This window comes from Lathyrus oleraceus, chromosome 1 (genome assembly GCF_024323335.1).
Source record: "Lathyrus oleraceus cultivar Zhongwan6 chromosome 1, CAAS_Psat_ZW6_1.0, whole genome shotgun sequence".
NCBI lineage: Eukaryota > Viridiplantae > Streptophyta > Magnoliopsida > Fabales > Fabaceae > Lathyrus > Lathyrus oleraceus.
In genome coordinates, this window is record NC_066579.1 from 279,451,270 (window position 1) to 279,474,033 (window position 22,764).

The window sequence follows — 22,764 nt, forward strand, 5'->3', positions numbered from 1 at the left end:
AAAGGTTGGTGAATTGATTTGATCAAAAGCCCTAAGGTCTTTTGTTATCAAAGGGAGAAAACTAAACCTAAACCAACAATCTATCATGTGAGGAGAGCTTCAACATACTAGTGAGGGATCCACCCTATAATAAGTATGGAAGACTTATAGTCCAATCACTAAGGATAAGGTGAGGTTTACATCAACCACTATGATAACTCAAACCTATGGCTAATGTTTATGAAAAAAGTTTAACAAAGATGGCCATTGGAACCACAAAAATCATTTGAAGTGAGTTGGATTTACAAATTAGGAGTATTCACAAAATAAAGTCAAAGTTGACTGAAGGTTCATTTAGCATAAGTATTAATGAAGAGGGTTTGAAAAATCAAAGGCATATGGCCTAGGTTTCTAGTTTTGAAAACAATGTCAATGTGGGCACAAAATGAATTTGGCTTGGGTTAGAGTGAGGGGGAGAAGAGAAGGGTTAGTCCTAAACATGCAAAGATTAGAGAAGAGATAAAACCCTTGGAGTTCCTTTTTTGAGATCATATAGGTGATTCAAGATGCTTCTTTCCTTTGGACTTAGCAAATAACTCAAGCAACCAAGCAAATATTCAATCAAGCTCCTAAGATCTCCATTTGGCTTGTCTCTCATAACTTGGCTATTCATGACAATGGTCCTTCTTACTATCTCAAGTTTGGAATCCCTATCACACAAGAACAAACAATCAAAAAGTTCACAATGCAATAAGAGGAATGGACAAAGAGTGAGTTTAGATTAGGGGTCCTTTGAAGTCAACTTTAAGATTAAGCATTCTAAAGGCATGAGGCCTAGTTGCTCTTCAACAATTTTAGCATTCTAAAGGCATGAGGCCTAGTTGCTCTTGAACTCCTTTAAGCATAGGTAAGGTCCTAATCTAAGTCCTTTCTCCTTTTTGCATTGGATTCACACAAACAAAGACAAAACAATCACAAAGCAACAATATATTTATATACATTAATGAGCTCAAGTGAGCAAAAGGAAAATAGCATAAACATAAAATATGAGCTCAAGTGAGCAAAGGGAAAAGGCAATATGAATAAATGAGCAAGAAATTAAATTATATTAAAGTAAATTGCAAGAAATTAAATGCTTGAATTAAAAGTTAGTGTTAGTAGTCAATGTTAGTATGTCATAAGATAATTTAGCGCTATGTTAAGCAATCGTAAGTGGACTAATGTAGTAGTCACGCTTATCTGAGGCCGGTCAATAAAACTATAGGCAGATAAACACAAGTTAGAGATCATGACTAGTAAGCTAAGCTCCTACAACTTGTCATGCCAAAAGAAAAGAAGAAAGGCCTTGTATGGATTTTAGGTTTTTTGCTTGACCAAGAAGCAACCTATCTTGGACACAAAGAAATTCACTTGACCTTTGATCAAGTTGAATTTGATTTGGATCAAAGAAGGTTAAGCCTCTCATATGTCAAGGCTAACCACAAATCATTAACTCATTGGCCAAAATAAAAAGAAGAAGATGAAGATGAAATGAAATGGACAAAATGAGAATTCAAATGACATAACCAAAACACAATGATCAAATGTGAATGAAATCAACATCAACCAATGGTAAACAGAAGAGAAATGAATATTAGAAGTCAATAAAGTCAAACATATTTTTTGGTATTTTTTGGAATTAAAATAAATGCAAAATAAAATGGAAAAAGTATGGTCAAACTTCAAGTTTTATTCAAATCAACTTGGATAATTTCAATTGAATCATCATAAGTTTAACATGGTCAAACAAGGTTTGACAAATTTTCTCAACATTTTTGGAAAACAAAAACTATTTTAAAACAATTAAAAACAAAGAAAAATAACACAAATGAATTAAAATCTCAAATAAATCTCAAATCAATTAAGAAATTTATGAGAATATTTTTCATAGACTTATCATCATCCATATGTGTTAAGAAAATATTTTTGGAATTTTTGGATATCAAAAAGTAATTAAAATGAATTAAAAACTATCAAAAATAAAATAATTCACAAAAAATATTAAATGGAATAACAAAAATAATTAAAAATCAGATTATGAAACTAGATTTTTAAAGAAATTTTTTGCAATTGGTCTTATATTTTTTTGATTCCAAATAAAATAGTTATGAATTTTTGAAAATAAATAGAATAAAAGAAAAATAAAACAGAAATTAGAAAATATGAAAAATCAGGGAGCGCTGGATGGAACTCATTAATTGACATGGCATCATCTAATGGTCCAGAAGCGCGCGCGTACCATAGTTACAAGTCAAGTGCAACACACACTGAATTAAAAAAAGTCAAACGAATGCATGGCTGAGATTATAACGTGTGAATGAGATCTAATGGCTCCAGAGGTTCCACGTGGGGACGGTGGTGGAAACCACCATTTTCTCCGGTGAGCCAACTAATTCCGGCCACCAGTTGCAGGTTTTCAAACCTCAACCAAAATGCATGAGGTTTATACGAAAATGAAGCTGGGGTGATATACGTCACCCCTATAACCTTGGATTTCTCTCAAGATCTCTATGGAATGAGAAATCTGAGCTTGAATTTCTAGGTGCATAAACTGAAGTGCTTCAAAACACAAAATCAAAGCCACCACTGGCTTGCCTCTCACAAGAGGACTTCAGAAAACCAAATGAACACAAGCAATTCACAATATATGATGAGATATAGCTCAAAACAGTTGGATCATAAACCTTTGAAGTGCAGCTTTAAACAACACGATCTGCTCCAATTCTTGCTTCCAACTTGATCAAGAGATGATGATGATGATAGGCTTAGCAATTAGAAACTGAAGATCAACCAAGGAATTTAAAATTCAAGTTTGAATTTGAGAAAAAAAATCAGAATCCCTTTAGTGTGGTTGGGTTTCCAATTCTGCAGAGCTTCAGGTTGAATACAGGGTTTAATTTGAATGAGGCAAGGCTCTTATTTATATTTGAAGTGCAAGCAAATGAGGTGCCAAACTCGTGTGCATGAAGCTTTGGGTCCTCCACACATGGGCCTGTACAGGCGCATGTGAGGCCCAAAAGTTGGTGGAAAGAATGTTGAGCTCACTTTGAAGTGAAATGGATGTGTAGTTTGAATTGAAATTGCTTGTGCATGAAGATTCCAATTGAATTGCATATTTGGTCACAAATGTTCCCCTCTTCGAAAGTCACTCATGGAAAATCCAAACATAGGCATGTGAGTAATGGTTGGAAAGGTCTTGACATAAGGAAGAAAAGCTATGTTGGACAAAAATCCATTTGGATTTTGGAAAATTGTGAAAACTAATCATGAAGCTTGAGGTACAAAACATGCCTTTGAAAAATTTGTCAAAAGTGACCAACTTCAAGCCCTTCTGTTTCAATGATGAAAGCCTCCAATGAAAAAACCTCCAACATTAAAGTTGTATATCTTTTCAAGATGATCAATTTAGACTCAAAGTTTGAATCATTTGTATTTTTGATGAGAAAGTTATGGGCACTTGAAGTTGGACTTTTTCAAGATTCAATGGCTTTGGTCCAAAGTGACCTATAATGTTTTGTATTATCACATGTGTTTATTTTAGGATTATGAAATTTTGTCCAACATAACATTTGAATTATACATCTTAATATTTCCAATTCAATTGGTCTCACCTCAAAATCATAAAACATGAAGGAGTTAGGCCCTTGGGAAGTTGACCCAAAATTAGGGTTTCAGTCAAAGTGACCTGTAATGTTTTGAAATGAATGATGATCTTCCAAGTTTCAAATGGATTTTCGATGAACATGAAAGTTGTTCATATGGTTCTTAATAACATTGTTTCTCTTGGGGTCATCTTCATTTGACAAACACATAAAAATTTAGGTCTCAGTGGATTTCAATTTAGTCAGATGACTTGACTGGTCAACTTCTCAAGGCCAAACTTCAAATCTTAATGAATGAATAATTGATGATACTCACATAGGCTCATGTATGCATAAAATAATGAATTAAAGAACTTCCCTTTATTAAATTTTATCATGGATTGAGGTTGCTTCATGAGCAAGGCACAATCAATGCACAATTGAATTAGGGTTTTCTTGGGAAACAATCCTCAAGCCCTTTGATTTATCTTGATCAAATTGACAAATTGAGATGATTGGGAGACATATATGATGATTGAGAGCTTTGGTAACCATTGTAATTCTTTCTTTAATCTTCATCTGGCCACTTCATTAGGCATAGGAGCCTCCTAGGAGCAAGGGCACACATGATTGCTTGAGCTTCAAAACAAAACAAGTTAGTGACATATTTTTGTATTTTTGGTTAGTAAACAAAATAATAAAAGAAATAATATACAATTCAAACATGCTTGGTGGTCTCAAACCCACTCACACAAGTCCCAACCTAAGGGTCAAGGAGCTACACATGATATGATCCTTGAGGCAGTGTAATGAGTAATGATATGATGCCATGAGGGATCTTAGGGTCAAAATTAGGGTCTTACAGATTACAACTACCTTTACTGGGTAGAATACCAAAAAGAGAATATTCGTCACCGGTAAGGGTGAACATATCAAGGATAGACTAAAAGCATGGGAAGAAAATATTCGTCATCGATTAGTATGAACATATCAAGGATAAACTTCCTGGGAGACGTGAAAACGAATCCGCTGGGCAGAAAAAGGTTACTTTTATCGGGTCTTAGGGCAGAAGTAAAATACTTTCCAACTGAGAAGAATATTATCAGTTACTGGGTAATAAACTCTCAGGGGACCAAAAACATCTCTCTAGGTAAGATCTAGAAAGAAACAGTTAACCAACGACTTAACCCAATGAGGATATAACTCAAGGGGAGCGATTCCATCCAGATAATCAACTCGGGAGGACACTGTAATAATGATTATCCATGAGGAAGTAACTCAGTGGGGAATGAGAAAGGTTAAATTCTTTCTACTTAATGGGTTGATACTCTACAATTGAAAGAGGACAGACAAACCAAATTTGTGCGCGGAAAAAAGTATACCACCATAGTAGAGGATCAGAGAAACAATGAACCTCAAAGTGCATTATGGATGTATATGCATATGTATATGTATATATGATGATTATCCTGACAAAACGATCATAAAGGATACAAATGTCACTGTTCTGAATCATCGATATAATTCTCCGCCAATCCTCAAAGGAGGGAAACATCTACTGGAGAGAATTGGCCACCTCAAAGGCTCAACCCTGGTTGGGGAAAAGAGGAGAGGATTTGCTGAGGAAACTGCATCATCAATTTTGCATGGAATTTTAGGTCAACACCATATCAAATGGGAGACAACCTTGTAGAGGATCGAAAATATTGCTCAAGAGTCGGGGCTAACAAAGGTTAGGGACAACTCTGATGGCGACTTGCGGGGAAACAAAATTTTCTAAATCTATGCATACTATCATCAACGCGCATATAACTCGAGGGAGGCAATCACAAACTCAGCTGGGGAAACCAACAAAACATGGCTGGAGATGCTGAAAAGCTACTAGGGAAGAAATAAAGATCGCTCCAACTGCTTGGGGAAAAACCAACGATGCTTTGCATTCTAGGGCTTACCTGTCCCTGGACTGTTGTGGACGTCCCATAATTAAATCGACTGCTCTTTAAAAAAGTAATTGCATTTTCTATTTAAGAAAACATGATTTTTATTTTAAAACTTTAATTTCAAAATGATCACAATAAAATTTAATTCTAATTAGCCGAATAAATAAGAAGCTCAATTTTATTTAATAGGATGGTAGTCTGTAAATGACAAGACTCCATAGATCTTTACAAAAGTTGAAAAATGGTAATTTACATGGAAAAGGGCTACATTGAATAGAATGATCGCTAGTCCTTCTACCAACTTTGATATCTACTGTGCTCTTGGCTTTGGTTGAAGATGAATCAGAACGAAACATTGTGCTCAAGAAAGTCTTCAAGACTGAATATCAACAACTTGCAGTTACTTGCCATGATCCCTAATTTTTGCATAACTTGCCCCAAGGCGGGGGACTCAATTTATCGGGATAATCTTTCTTCTGTTTTATGTCTCTAACTTTTGCTTGGATCGCCCTTTCGGGTTTTCTATCCACCAAGACGCTCATTTTTGCCTAAGCCGCCTTTTCGGGTTTTCAACTTAGTGAGTTGTTCTTTTCTTTTTAGGTGAAGTATTTCTTGACTGCATCATCATTCACAGGATGAGTGAACTCTTCACTATCCATAGTTGTAAGAATCAAAGAATCTCCTTAAAAGGCTCTCTTAACAACATATGGGCCTTCATAATTAGGAGTCCACCTTCTCTGAACACACGAGGCCTGGCCTTCTTATCAAATGCTTTCTTCATTCTCTGCTGGTATAACTGACCATGACAAATGGAAGTCAACCTCTTCTCTTCAATCAAATTCAGCTGGTGATACCTGGTTTGACACCATTCAGCCTCAGTCAACTTGGCTTCCATCAGGACACGTAATGATGGGATCTCAACTTCTACAGGGAGCACAACTTCCATGCCATAAACGAGTGAGAAAGGGGTTTCCCCTGTAGAAGTACAAATGGATGTACGATACCTGTGCAATGCAAATGGGAGCATCTCATGCCAATCCTTGTACTTCACAATCATTTTCTGAATGATCTTCTTGATATTCTTATTTGCAGCTTCAACAGCCCCATTCATCTTCTGTCTGTAGGGATAAAAATTATTATGTGCAATCTGTAAGACCCCAATTTTGACCCTAAGATCCCTCATGTTATCTCATCATATGTATTAGCATTGGGATCATACCTTGGCATCTTCCTTACCCCTCGTTCATTGGGTTTGTATTGAGAGAGATCACCAAGCACCATGTGATTGTATTTTATCATCTTTACTAACCAAAATACCACAAATATGTCTTTGCATTTGTCTAACTATTTTGTAGGTAAAGCACATGATTACTTTTGATCTATCAAAGCTCACATCTAGGGTTTAAGACCCTCTCTGCCAATAGCACAATCAAGGAATGGTCCACAATGACTTTAGAAATCATATATGAGTCCCCATGAGCTCCATATGTTATTTTGATAATCAAATCATCAAAAGTTTGGATTTAGTTTGCCTTGGAAACCCTAGTTCATCTGGGTATCTTATGTAACTTCTTCACCAAGCTTCTTCAACAAAGGGTCAAAAATTTCATCATCTTATGCATATATGATCTCCCATGAGTCCTAAAAGTCAAGAGAATTGCAAGCTAGCAAGTTGGTTAATGGTGGTTGACCAGAGGAATTCATCTGATCAGAACTTGGGTCCCCTAGACCCTATCTCCTACATTTTGTATCATATGAAAATGATTCCAAGATAAAAACTTACTCTAAATGACATTCCAAACGATTTTCATGTTGAGGTTTAGAGCTAGTTTTGCTTGGAAAGTCATTTTTTATGGTGAAAGATTATAGGTCATTTTGTTTAAACCCTAATTTGGAGGTCAACTTCCCAAGACCATAAATTGCTCAATTTTTATGAGATGCAAGATTTCCAAGTTGCACAATCCAATTAAAGGTGTCTACTTTAACTCTTATGTTTGTAGTAAGATATAATTCAACTTTTATGTGCATGTGATATAAGGATACATTATAGGTCATTTTGGACCAATACCATTGAACAAGTGATTTTCCTCAACTTCAAAAATTCATAACTCCTTCATATTAAATCCAAATGAGGTCAAATTTGTGACCATTTTCATTAAGGAACTATTCTCATTTGAAGCTCATATAAAATGTTAGCCAAGATGGAATAAGTGAACATATGGCTTGACACTTAGAATTTTTTTTGATATGTTAAAATTTCCAAACTTCCACCTCAAGATTCATCATGATACAAGCTTCAAATGGAAAAGTATCCAACATGAAAGTTGTTCCTCTTGATCTAACCTTCCCAAAAAGTTCAATTTCATTCATTTTAGACAAGATTTAAATGGGCTGCACATGGCTTGAATAGGGCATCATCATTTCGCAAAATCAAAACTTGAAACAGCCATACACAATTGCCTTGCATTCCAAGTTGCTTTCAGACTCATTCACACTTGATTATGGACCTAAGAGAATGACTTCATGAGCATGTACACACCCATGCAAGCATGCACCATCCATTGCCAAATTTGGAAGTTTAATTTGAAGGTGCAAATAACATAAGCTACAACTATAAATAGAGGTCCATATGCTCAAAATTAAAGATCCCCTCGCGCCAGCTTTGCTCCAATACCCCAAACCCTTCCATTTTAAAGGAGAAACCTGAGAATTTTCTTTAAAAATTGAGTTTGAATCTCACTGTTTTGAGATTGAAAAGTCCAGGGATCCAAAGCCTTTGGTTGATTCTAATCTACTTCTGCAAGCTTCCTGAGTGAGATCAAGCAAGAATCAAAGCAAGAGCAATCGACTTCTGCACTACATTGAAGGTATTTTCCAGAATTTTTCATCTCTTCGATTCTCACTCAATTCTCTATATTTCTCTTGGTTCCTTGGTTGTCTGAAGTACTACCAATGTAGGCAAGAAGTTTGAGTTGCTTTGAGGTCAAATCGAAGCAACTCAGATCGTGTACCTCAAATTTCAACTCCATGTATCTCTCAATATACTTGGAGTTAGGATGAAATGAGGCCAGATTCATGATTAATGCCATTTTTACTTTAAAATCATGTCCTTCTTTTCTATTTTAGTGATAGTGATAAATGGACCAGTCCGGCGAGGCTCGCCTGAGAAGGTGACCAGAGTTTTGCTCTGGTGGTGAATTGGCATGGTCCAGAGCCACATGATCCTTTTGAATTAATCTAATCACGAGCGTTGGTGTTGAATACCTTGTTTGTGGCGCGCTGAATCAAGTCCATGATGGAACGCGATTTTGGATCCACTTGATCTGCCACCTCAATTAATGAGGGAGATCAAGTGGTCCACGTTTTTTCTGATTTTCCAATTTTCATTTTATTTGTGTTATTTTCATTAATTCATATTAATTTTAATATTGATCCAAACAATATGAGAGTTTCACCAATTTTTAAAAAATAAATTCCTCTTTCATTTTCTGAATTAAAATTATTTTTTGGATCATTATTAATATTTTTCATGATTTAATTGATTTTGTGAATATTTTTAATTGTTTAAAAATACTTTTAAGCTTCCAAAAATTATGAATTTTTTTCTCCAAGGTCCTTTGACCTTGCTTGACCTCTGATAAATCTCATGGCCATTTCTTTGGTGTTTTAATGAGGTTTTAGGAAATTGACCAACCATTATTTAATTTAATGCATATTTTAATTATTTTTAATTGTTTAAATGCCAAATAAATTGTGTATAGCCATTTTAATTGACTTGTTGAGTTTGTCTCGTGTTGTTGGGCCTTGGTCAAGGTTGATTTGACTTTGTTAGGTTAAGATCATTGGATTTAGGGGATTGATGCAATGTACATTCCATCTCCCAAAATGAATGAATGATCTTAATTTGATAAAAGTCTTTCTTTGACCAATTTGTGTTTGATCCATTCCCCCTCCCATTTCATCTCATTCCTCTTCTTCATTCATTCATATCATGGACCTATGATATCTCTATATCCTAAGGCTAGTAGATTTCAAAAATCAACATGAGTATGGATAAGATTAGGTTCACCTCTTTGCATATTCATTTTATGTGTGGTATGTTTCATGAGCATAGTCCATTATACTATGTTTGTAACATGCATTAACACCAAAATTCTATTGCCCGACCTCAAATAGTTGTGACTTCTACATAAGTCCAGTTATGATTGCTTAACATAGCGCTAAGTTTGTGACATAAAAGGCATAGTATTCTAGTAAGTGAGATTGTAAGTATCCCCTATTTCATGGTATTGTGTGGAAACTTGGTCTTTTTTCCTTCCTTTGGAAGATGTCTTGGTTCCAGGATCCATGCTTGTGATAAGTGGGTTGAGTGTTCTCCAAAGAATGACTTAAACAAAACAAAGCAAAAGCAATACTAACTTCTAATCAACTATTAACCAAAATTTAATTTCAAGTCATTTACTTTTATTCACTTTAATTTTTAAGCTTTATTCATTTGCCATTATTCATACCATTTAATTTGTTTACTTTAATGCCATTTTCACTTTGCCCACTTGGGTCATATTTTGTGATATATTGTGTTTGTATATATTTGTTTGCTTATGTGGTTTTTTGACCTTAATGAACATAATAAGAACAAAAACCCTAAAAAACATCTTGTGTGGACTATTGGTTTGATCTGAGACTACTGGACTTAGAATTTAGGCAACACTCCCTATGCAAAGGACTTGGCCAATGACAACTTTCATGAAACCAAGTGCTTGTGAAGTGAACATTCATCTGATACAATATTGAAGATTCATTTGAGTTCATCTGCTACATGATCATAGTGAAGCTGTTATTTTGAACCTGTGTCTAATGCCATCTTTGAAGTCATCTGATGTATGGGAGATTTTGAAGAAGATCATGGAGTTGATAAGCTTGGATGTGGCTATCTTTATTTGATGCCTTGCTTTCCACCTTACTATTTGTGTATTGATGTTTCTTGATTCTAAAGTCAAAGGGAAATTTTGGTTTCTATATGACATTCTTGTCTGTTGGAGTTGCAGCCCAATAGTCAGATCTTTTCAACTCTTAACTTTTAAATTCGTGCTTAGGATTAGTCTCTTCATCTCTTTCCCACTTCTTTAATTTCAAATCTCTCCCCTCTTTCAAAATCTTCTTTGTTTGTGATTTCTAAACTTTGACCATATTGCAAATTAGAAATTTTGGCCTTATGCCATTGCATTTTTAAACTCTTTTCTTAATCAAACTTGTAAATAAACTTAACTATACTTGACTTAAAATTTCAAAATCCAAAAAGAACTAACACTCATTCAAACCATTTTAGGCCTTTTTGCCTTTGTTAAATTTAAATTTTTGTTAAAAGCAACTCACTCACTTTGAAATTGACACCACGTACAATGAGGTTTTGATCCCTCATTTTTATGTTGGTACGTAGGCATAAGTCTAAAGGTCTTGTCAAACACAAAATATATAATTAATGAATTTGTTTCTCATCCCTCCACTCTATTTTATTGCAAACATCAATTTGTACAAAAACACATATGCACACAAAAAAGGGCTCCCTAAGAGTACCTAGGACACTTTGGGTGCTAACACCTTCCTTATGTGTAACCAACCCCCTTACCTATAATCTCTGGCATTTTATTAGTTTTGATTTGAAAACTTCTTATCTTTTGGGTTTTATTCGTACTTTAAAAGCGCGGTGGCGACTCTGGTTTTATTGACATCTAGCTTATCCATAGCTTGATGATCTTGAATTTACCGCTATAGAAATTAAGTGGCGATTCTGCTGGGGAGTAGTCTCCAGTGGGTTTAGCATACTTTTTTGTGTGTATATAATTGTATATTTGATGTATGTATATTTGTTTGTATGATATAATCTGCTTGTTATGCTTGGTGATCTCTGAGTGGTGAGATAAGTTCCAAAAGGGTATCCACTGAGTAGATGGGTCTCAAGCCAACTTGTTAAGGACTACACCACACAAGTCGAACATGACTATACCATCCTCATATATATATATTTGCAAATAATATAGTAAGTTCCTTGGAAATAAAAACAATCAAGCATTGCATTTCATGCATCATTTGCATAGCAAGTTTCTCTTTTGCTAGATCTCTTATTGGTATTTCTTCTATGCTTCAGCCAAGCTGACTCATCGATACAATACTCGCACCAATCACTCAAAGATTATGGAGCATCTATAGCAAGAGAACAGAGATTTGAAGGACGACATCGCTCGCCTGACTGCCATCATGGAGTCAGTCCTAGCTGCTCAAACCCAATTTTCTCCAACGCCTGCAACTCCTCCTCCTCAAAGGACTATTATTTAAGAGGTGTCTACCTTTTCCATTCCTTATACTGTCGCTCATTTTGCGCCTAACATGCCTGCTGGATTCTTGTGGGGAATGTCGCCCAGCTTTGTGCATGAAGGTTTCGCGCCTACCTTTGCTTCCATGTCGACATCTAGCCTGGTCATGTCTGTACCGCCACCGGTTTTGCATACTCTACCCCGCATTGAAGACACCATCTATCATTCTGAGCCATTTGAGGGTCCGGATGTTTATGAGAAAATGGACGAAATGAAAGATCAATTCCTTGAGCTGCGAAAGGAGTTGAAAACATTGAGGGGTAAAGATCTGTTTGGTAAGAATGTTGCGAAACTTTGTTTGGTTCCAAATGTGAAAATCCTGGTGAAGTTCAAAGTGCATGACTTTGAAAAGTACAAGGGGAATACATGTCCGCTCAGTCATCTTGTGATGTACGCCAGAAAGATGTCTACTCAAACTGATAATGATCAGTTATTGATCCATTATTTTCAAGACAGTCTGACCGGTGTCGTGTTGATATCGTACATGAGTTTGGATAGTGCGAGCATCCGCACATTCAATGATTTGGGTGAAGCATTTGTGAAACAGTCAAGTATAACATAGACATGGCGCCAGATAGAGACCAATTGAGGTCATTGTCTTAGAAGGATAAGGAGACGTTCAAGGAGTATGCTCAAAGATGGAGAGAGCTTGCTGCTCAGATTACCCCTCCTTTGGAAGAGAAGGAGATGACCAAGATCTTCCTCAAGACCCTAAGCTCATTTTACTATGAGCGGATGATTGCCAATGCCCCCAGTGATTTTACAGAGATGGTAAACATGGGGATGAGGCTAGAAGAAGGTGTCCGAGAGGGATGGTTATCTAAGGAGGAAGCATCGACCAACAAGAGGTTGTAAGAACAAAGTTGGTTCTACAATATATCTCTAAGATTTTGATGATAACAAAGGATGAAACCAAAAATGGTACTCTAACAACATTTTTTCTTAGTGTGCAGGACTCTGATCATTCACGCAGGATTCTGACCATACATCAGATACAAAACTACATCAGATATAAAGTATTAGATGATCAGACGCCACTCAGAAAGGAATACGTCCAGAAGGTTCTGATTCTGATCAACACAGATACCAACGCAACATTAAGAAGTTAGAAGCTCCGACAAAAGACTACTTGATTCAGACTCTGATACTTAAGAAGTCTATAGCACTGAGAAGCTCTGATAAATTCAGACATAATCATCCTTTGAAGACAAACTCTGGTATATAAAGACTCGGATGCAGACTCACCAGTCCAGAACGCGTAACAGAAAAGAATCTCATTATGGAAAGAAAGTATTTAAAGAAAGGAATAATGAGGCAGACAAAGTGGTTTTAGAAAGAAACATTAAAAGTAATGACATTAATTATTCTTCAATGACCAAGATTCTATCATCACTCCAACGGTCCTTCACAACGACTATATAAAGGACGGTTTACTTCTCTAGAGAGATACACCTGACACACACAGAAATATCATTCATTCTCTCACTTTTTCACGAGGTGCTGCTCTTACGTGAAAAGCTTTTGCTCTCGTATTTTTTGTAATACTTGCTTGTTGTTAGAAGAACTTTACATTACACTTTACTTTTGCTTAAACTATTTCCTCAAGTGGCTCTGCGCAAAATAACTTGAAAGGGCTAAGAGATTATTCTCTTACAGGATTGGTTGTGTAATCTTCCAAGATTAGTGGATTAAGTCCTTTTTGAAGGCGAAATAACCTTGGTCGGGTGGACTGGAGTAGCTTTGATTTTCAAGCGAACCAGTATAAAATTTTGTGTGTTTTGAATTCTGAAAAAGTTTTTTTCATTTCCAAAACAATTCAAAGCCCCCTTTCTTGTTTTTATCAAGCTTCAATTGGTATCAGAGCTTCGACTTTGTTATTGATTTTCTAATCAAACACTTAACAGTGTAGAAAGATCCAGCGTGAGAAAAACTATGGCCAACACCAATGAAAGAGATAGTTACAACGTTAAACCTCCAATCTTTGATGGCGAAAAATTTAATTATTGGAAAGACAGAATTGAAAGTTTCTTTTTAGGATACGATGCTGATCTCTGGGATATTGTCATAATTGGTTACACACTGTGATAGACGCTGGAGTTGCTATTCCCAGAAGCAAAATGTCAGATGATCAGAAGCGTGAATTCAAGAACCATCACAAAGCCAAAACGATAATACTCAATGCTATTTCCTACAATGAATATGAAAAGATCACCAACAGGGGAACAACTAAATAAATACTTGACTCCCTGAGGATGACTCACGAAGGAAATTCTCAAGTCAAAGAAACAAAGGATCTGTCTCTAATCTAGAAATATGAAGCCTTCAAAATGAAGGACGATGAAGCTGTAGAGGTAATGTTTTCTAGATTCCAAACTTTAATTGCAGGACTCAAAGTGCTAGATAAAGGATATACAATTGCGGATCATGTCAAAAAGATTGTTAGAAGCTTGCCAAAGAAATGGAGACCTATGGTTACAGCTTTAAAGTTATCAAAAGATCTTAACAGTATCAACCTTAAGGAACTTGTCAGTTCACTCAGAAGCCACAAGATAGAACTGGAGGAAGATGAACCTCAAAAGAAGATCAAATCTGTAGCACTAAAGTCCAGATCCGAAAGACGCAAATCAGATAGAAACAAAGTCTTCCAACCTGAAGAAGAAGACATTAATGACTCTGAAAAGGAAGACTATGACGACGAAGAAGAATTATCCCTTTTAACCAGAAGAGTAAAACAACTCTGGAGAAAAAGGAATAATAACTTCAGAAGACCAAGACCCAAGGGAAATCGATCAGAATCAACTTCCAGAGGTAAATCTAACAAAGATATAACATGCTATGAATGTAAGGAAATAGGTCATTACATAAATGAATGTCCCAAGTTGAAGAAAGAAAGCTCTAGAAGAGAAAATTTCAAGAAAAGTTCCTTCAGAACCAAAAAGGGACTGATGGCCACCTGGGATGACAGTGGATCTGATTCCTCAAAATCAGACTCTGATGAACAGGAAAATGTTGCACTCATGGCTACCACCTCCAGAAATACATTAGATGGAGAATCTGAATTTGAAGAGGTATTTTCTGATCTGTCTCGCTCTGACCTCGAATCATGCCTTTCTGAAACTCTAAACTCATACCAGAAACTTAAACAAAAATTTAAAGTCGTTAAAGAGGTTCTTGAAGAAACCATCGAAGAGTGTGGTAAACTTGAGATGACAGTTTCAGATCTAAAAGATGAAAATCGAACATTGATATTAGAAAGAGACTCCATAAATAAACAATGTTTAAAACTTGAAGAAGCATTATCTCAAGCTCCACAAACTTCGAACACAGTAATTTATGAATATGAAAAATCTTTTCAAAAGTTTCTGAAGAATGGGATAGAGAGAAGCAAAATGGCATCCATGATTTATGGAGTTAGTCAGAATAATAGAAGAGGAATTGGATATGACCCTAGTGAAGATAAATTTTCCACTAATGACAAACCTAAATCTCCATTTTCTTATCTCTACACACATACACAAGCACAACATTTTGATAATGCTAGAAAACCCAAGGTTTCAAGAAATTCTGGGAAAACTAATCATAAAGGACACAAAATATTATGGGTACCAAAGGATAAGATTGTTTATGTTGCGGATATCTTATGCAGCAGAGTTAAGACAACAGTCATGATACCTGGACTCTGGATGCTAGCGACACATGACGGGAAGAAAGTATATTTTACAAAGCCTGGAACTTAAAGATGTTGGCTTCGTAGGTTTCGGAGGAAATCAGGAAGGAAGGATCAGAGGCTCCAGAACTATTGGTAATGGTACTCTTCCCTCTATATCTGATGTTCTCTATGTAGAAGGATTAATGCATAACCTGTTATCAATAAGTCAATTAAGTGATAAGGGCTATGATGTAATCTTCAATCAAAAACATGTAAAGCAATTAATCAGAACAACGGAACAGTCCTATTCACTAGCAAGAGGAAAAACAGTATTTACAAAATAAATCTTTCAGACTTAAAAGAACAAAATGTAAAATGTCTGATGTTTGTTCATGAAGAGCAATGGGTATGGCATAGACGCATGGGCCATATTAGCATGAGAAAACTATCTCAACTAAATATACTCGAGTTAGTCAGAGGTCTACCCAAGCTGAAGTTTTCTTCAGATGCTCTGTGTGAAGCATGTCAGAAAGGAAAATTTTCCTAATCATTTTTTAAAAAGAAAAATATTGTTTCCACCTCTAAGCCTCTGGAACTTCTTCACATTGATCTGTTTGGTCCTGTTAAAACAGCATCAGTCAATGGAAAGAAATATGGACTAGTTATTGTTGATGATTTTAGTCACTGGACATGGGTAAAATTCCTAAAGCACAAGAGTGAGTTGATCCGCTGTCGCGCGCGGGTCAAAACGAGTGTTTTTCAAAAACGTAGTACGGCGACAATTTTAACTCGGATATCGTTCTCACAAGGATTCTTGATTATTATTATCCAAAGCTAAATCGAATTAAGGGGGGGTGGGTTGTTTGGTTTTGTGTTCGATTAAGAAAAAGTGATTATTAAAAGCAATTCTTGAAATAAGCTGTTATGAAATAAGTGATTATGAAATAATTCAATCTACCGATTCAGTTCCTACTATCATCGATTAATATAATTTTAATATCCTAAGCAGATTGTCTATTCCCATTTGCATACAAACTCAATGACAAGCGCAATGAAGTTTGTGAGATGTATGATCCTATTGTCTGAATTAAGCAAACGGGATAAGTTTTCATGGATTAAGCAAACATGATTGATCAGACACAAAAACGAATTAAGCAAATGTGACGTGCCTATGTTAGGATCATACAATCAACCAAATTGAACCAATATATTTCATGCAATCGAATTAAGCATACAAGAACACAAAATATCATTGAAAGGAATTAAACTAAAATTAACATTGTGCTTTAGGAATTAAACAAAATTCCATGGGTAAAATTCCTAAACCTAATTTGGTCAAAACATAACCCAGGCACAAACTAAATAACCCAACACAAAATATAAATCTAGTGCTGAAGGTTTCAACGGATTTTTCAACCATTCTACAGTCCGAATTAGCTTCTGACTTCTTCATGAAAGTCGTATCTTTTTCTCTTAGCTTTCCAACGACTGGTAGCACGCCTCGATCTGATACTCCTAGCTCCAGTTATGAATTTATTCGTGCAGACTACTAATATTGAAAATAAACTATGAAAAACAAATAAGTGTAAAAACAAGAGAAATTATAAAAACACATTAAAATGGAAAAATAACCAAACTAAAACATGGAAATGCATAAGTTTAAATATAGAAGAATGTGCATCAAATGCACTGATCAAATTCCCCCACACTTGAATTTTTGCACTCTAGGCAAAATTTAAAACAAAACAAAGAAAACACAAACACATCATTAGTTACTCATCCTAGGCTACAAGTCTTCTTCGGTTAAGTTTGCATCGATAGGTACTAATCTTGCACACAAAGGATATCGTAGAAATACTAATCCATAATTGTGCAGTCATAAACCTCCTGAATACACAAATCAACTCGAATCATGTTATTATGTTAAAGCTTAACATACTCATCCTTCTTTTTGCTCTTTTTCATTCAGGCGCAATCACATTAAGCCCGTTATCTCCACACACCCATAGCAAGGCAACCGGTTAGTGACTCTGATCCTTTTTGCACGGGATTCTAGTACTTACGTGGCATAATCCTTTGTTTACTCAATTGTAGTTGCGGGGGATCAGAACGTATCCGCCCTACTAAGTTCAGCACCAGAAACCGCTGAAATAAACTACTCAAGAGCTGTCAGAGAATGAGAATTTAAGGCTAAAACATAAGAAGAATTTGAATTAATTTCCATATGCAGGAGACATACGGTGTTAAGACGATACCGATCTTTTGAATTTTTCCTAAGTCTCCGCAAACTAATCTCAAATTAGTCAGTCTATAGCCTAAAACATTCAAGAAGCTGCTTTTTTTTATTACTGAAAACAAACAAAACACTAACAAAAACAAGGAAAACAAACGAAACAAACGATTTCCCTCCCCCACACTTAAAATAATCATTACCCTCAATGAAAATACATTACTAATAAAGTAGAGAGAAGGAAATAAAGAATCCCTGGTCAAGTTGCAGGGTAGTTAGGTGCTTCCAAAGAAAGCTCCTCTATGCTGACATCTTCAGTCATTGAACTTTCATAGAATAGCTTCAAGCGCTGCCCATTGACTTTGAAAGTCTTGTTAGTACCTTCACTTTTTAGTTCCACTGCACCATAAGGGAAAACATTAGTAATAACAAAAGGGCCAATCCATTTGGATCGAAGTTTCCCAGCCATAAGCTTAAGGCGGGAGTTATACAGTAAAACCTATTGGCCCACAGAAAATTCCTTCCTAGAAATCATTTTATCATGGAAGTGCTTAGTTTTCTCTTTACAAATCCTAGAGCTTTCATAAGCCTCTAGTCTAAGCTCTTCCAGCTGTTATAATTGAAGTTTTCTTTCAATACCTGCTTGTTGCACCTCCAAATTACAACTTTTCACCGTCCAATAAGCACGGTGTTCTATCTCTACAGGAAGATGACATGCCTTACCAAAAACAAGTCGATAAGGAGACATCCCAATGGGTGTCTTGAAAGTTGTTCTTTGGGCCCAAAGTGCGTCTTCTAGACGACGACTCCAGTCCTTCCTGTTTGGCTGCACCATTTTCTCTAAAACATGTTTGATCTCCCTGTTTGAGATCTCAGCTTGCCCATTAGTTTGTGGGTGATATGCAGTAGAGACTCTGTGCACAACTCCATACTTCTGGAGCAAAGCTTCCATGGTGCGGTTACAGAAATGAGTGCCTTGGTCATTTATGATAGCTCGTGGTATTCCAAACCTGCAAAAGATATTAGACCTGACAAAATCTGCAACAACTCTAGAATCATTAGTCCTAGTGGGGATAGCTTCCACCCACTTTGAAACATAATCAACAGCAAGCAAAATGTAAAGGAAACCAAATGATATAGGAAAGGGACCCATGAAGTCGATTCCCCATACATCAAATACCTCACAGAAAAGCATTTGCTGCTGAGGCATTTCACTCTTGTGAGTGATGTTTATACCTGCTATCTGGCACTCTTTACAAGTGTGATAAGTCTCATAAGCATCCTTAAAAAAAGTTGGCCAATAGAAACCTGAATCAAGGGCTTTTCTTGCAGTCCTTTATGGACCAAAGTCTCCGCCGACTTAAGATGCATGAAAAAATTTCAAAATGGATTCAATCTCATAGTCGGGGATATATCTCCTAATTACTTGATCACTACCAAACTTCCAAAGATATGGATCATCCCAAAAATAATATTTGGCATCACTCTTGAGTTTGTGAATCTGTGATCTAGATGCACCTGTAGGAAAAACACTAGCAACAAGAAAATTAACAATGTCAGCAAACCAAGGTGTAATCCCATGCAAAAGAAAAAGATGCTCATCAGGAAAGTCATCCTGAATAGGAAAAGCATCTGCATCTCCCTCTATCCTACTCAAGTGGTCAGCCACTAATTTCTCAGCTCCACTTTTGTCTTTAATCTCTACATTAAATTTTTGGAGCAACAACATCCATCGAATCAATCTCGGTTTTGCATCCGACTTCTTCAATAAGTACTTTAATGTTGCATGGTCAGTAAAAACAACAACCTTGGAACCTAGCAAATATGATCTGAATTTATCAAGAGAAAAAACAATAGGTAGCAGTTCTTTTTCAGTGGTGGTGTAATTTGACTGTGCAAAATCTAAAGTTCTAGAAGCATAGTAAACAACATGGGCAGCCCTATCAACCATTTGTGCAAGCACAGCCCCAACAACATAATTAGACGCATCACACATAGTCTCAAAAGGGATGGTCTAGTCCGGTGGCTGGATTATGGGAGCGGAGGTCAATGCTTTCTTCTAGAAGTCAAACGCTTGTTTGCATTTGTCATCAAAGTTGAAAGTGACATCATTCCTCAACAAGTTTGACAACGGAAGAGCTATCTTGCTGAAATCCTTGATGAAACGCCTGTAAAAACCTGCATGACCAAGAAAAGAACGAATCTCGCGAACGCAAGAAGGGTAAGGCAGTGTAGAAACCACATCTATTTTAGCAGGGTCAACAGAAATTCCTTTTTCTGAAATTATGTGACCCAATACAATTCCCTGATCAACCATAAAGTGGCATTTTTCATAATTTAAAACGAGATCAGTTTCGATGCGTCTTTCTAAAATCAAGCTTAAATTGCTCAAGCATGCATCAAAAGAGGAACCATAGACAGTGAAATCGTCCATAAAGACTTCCATGCAATTTTCAATGAAATCAGAAAAAATGCTAATCATGCATCGCTGGAAAGTGCCAGTAGCATTGCAAATACCAAAAGGCATCCTCCTGTAAGCAAAAGTACCAAAGGGGCAAGTAAAAGTGGTCTTCTCTTGATCTTCCAATGCAATATGAATCTGAAAGTAATCTGAAAAACACTCAAGAAAACAGTAATGTGATTTACCAGCAAGCCGTTCAAGCATTTGGTCAATGAACGACAAAGGAAAGTGATCCTTTCTCGTAGCCTGGTTCAATATCCTGTAATCAATACAAACTCTTCAGTTGTTTTGAACTCTAGTCGGAACAAGTTCATTCTTTTCATTTTTTACCACTGTGAGTTCTGATTTCTTAGGTACAATCTGCACTTGGCTTACCCATTTTGTTGGTTCTAAGTGTTGGCAACAATTTTGGTAAAACAAAGAGTGTTCACAAGATGTTACGTATGATGTCTTAACATAAGATGTCTTGTACCTGCTGGAGGTTTAAAATATAATTATGCAGGATTGTTTTAGGATGTCATACTCGATGTCATGACATCTGATATAATGTACCTGCTGGATATTTAAAATGGAATTATGCAGGATTGTTCCAGGATGTCAGACCCGATGTCATGACATTTGTACACAGAACATTCAGTCTGAATGTTATGTGTTATGTGATTGCGCTTTTAATGGAAATCTATGTTTGATTAATGAGTTAATTGAAAACGCAATCAATCAATGATTACAACGTGATTTAACTTATTTTCTAAAGAGATCTAACAAACTGTCATAAGAAGATTTGAATGGAAAATAGTTTTAGGGTTTTATGATGTCCATGCCCAGCTGAATGCTTCTATAAAAAGGACATGGAAAACCTGATTTGATACACAAGAAATACAAAGTGAAATATTGAGAGAGAATAAGGGTTTAAGTCTTGTGTGGTCGTGTGACTTGTAAGCCATTCAATTCATCCATAGATGATTGAATTGGTCTGATTTTTTGAGTTGTAATTTGTCACTCTAAGCTTTTAAGCATGAGTGTGTGTCTACTTGATTTAAGCTGCTAAGTAAGATCAAGTGTGTGTCTTTGAAGAGTGTCTTCTTTTCATAAGTAATTCTTGTTTAATATCACTAGTGTGATTAAGGGGGAGTGAGATATGATCTCATATCTAAGAGTTCTTAGGTAGAAGTCCTACGGGTAGAGATTAGGTGAAAAAGACTGTAACTTGTGTTGTTTACTGACATTTTTTGAACTGATTCTATTTAGTGGATTTCCTTCCTGGCTTGGTAGCCCCCAGACGTAGGTGAGTTGCACCGAACTGGGTTAACAATTGCTTGTGTCTCTTGCATTACTATTCTTTATCTTTATCCTGTTTGTATTGTTTAGATATTAGTGTCGTTACATTACCTTCGACATCTCATATCTGATACCAGAATTTCAATTGGTATCAGAGCAGGCATCCTGCTCTGGTTCTGGGTGAGATCTAGGGACAATACTTTCTGGTACTATGGAGAGAGGTGGAGGATCTGTTCACAGGCCACCTATTTTAGATGGATCCAACTATGACTACTGAAAACCTCAAATGGTAGCCTTCCTAAAATCTCTGGATAATAAGGCTTGGAAGGTTGTGTTAACAGGCTGGGAACATCTAGTAGTTGTTAAGGAAGGAGAAGCTACAACTGATAAAAAGCCTGAAGAACAATGGACCAAGGAAGAGGATGATCTAGCCCTTGGAAATTCTAAAGCATTGAATTCTATATTCAGTGGAGTAGACAAGAATATCTTCAAATTGATAAACAACTGTGAGGTGGCTAAAGATGTTTGGGACATTCTCAAAACCACTCATGAAGGAACCTCTAGAGTGAAGATGTCTAGACTACAACTGCTAACCACCAAGTTTGAAAATTTAAGGATGAAAGAAGATGAAAATATTCATGAATTTCACATGAGTATCCTTGAAATTGCTAATACCTCAGGAGCCCTGGGAGAAAATATGTCAGATGAAAAATTAGTAAGGAAAATACTCAGGTCACTCCCTAAGATATTTGCTATGAAGGTGACATCTATAGAAGAGTCTTAAGACATCTCCAATATGAGAGTTGATGAGCTAATTGGTTCCCTCGAAACATTTGAGATGGGAATGTGTGATGGATCTGAAAAGAAAACCAAAAGCATAGCCTTCATGTCAAACACTGAGGAGGAAGAGGAGGAAAGTGGTCAAGATGTTGATGAAGATCTGGAAAATGATGTAGCAATGTTGGGAAGACAGTTCAACAGACTTTTGAAAAAGATGGATGTAAGATCTAAGGCAAATGTCAAGAACATCTCATCTGACATCAGTAAATCCAACAATGCTTGAAGAAGAACAAGGTCAGACGATAAGCCCAAAGAAGGAAAATGAGTACAGTGCCATGAATGTGATAGGTATGGACACATTAGAACTGAATATGGAACCTACCTCAAGAAACAGAAGAGGAGTCTTGCTGCCACTTGGTCTAATGAGAGTGAAACAGAAGAGTCTGCAAATCT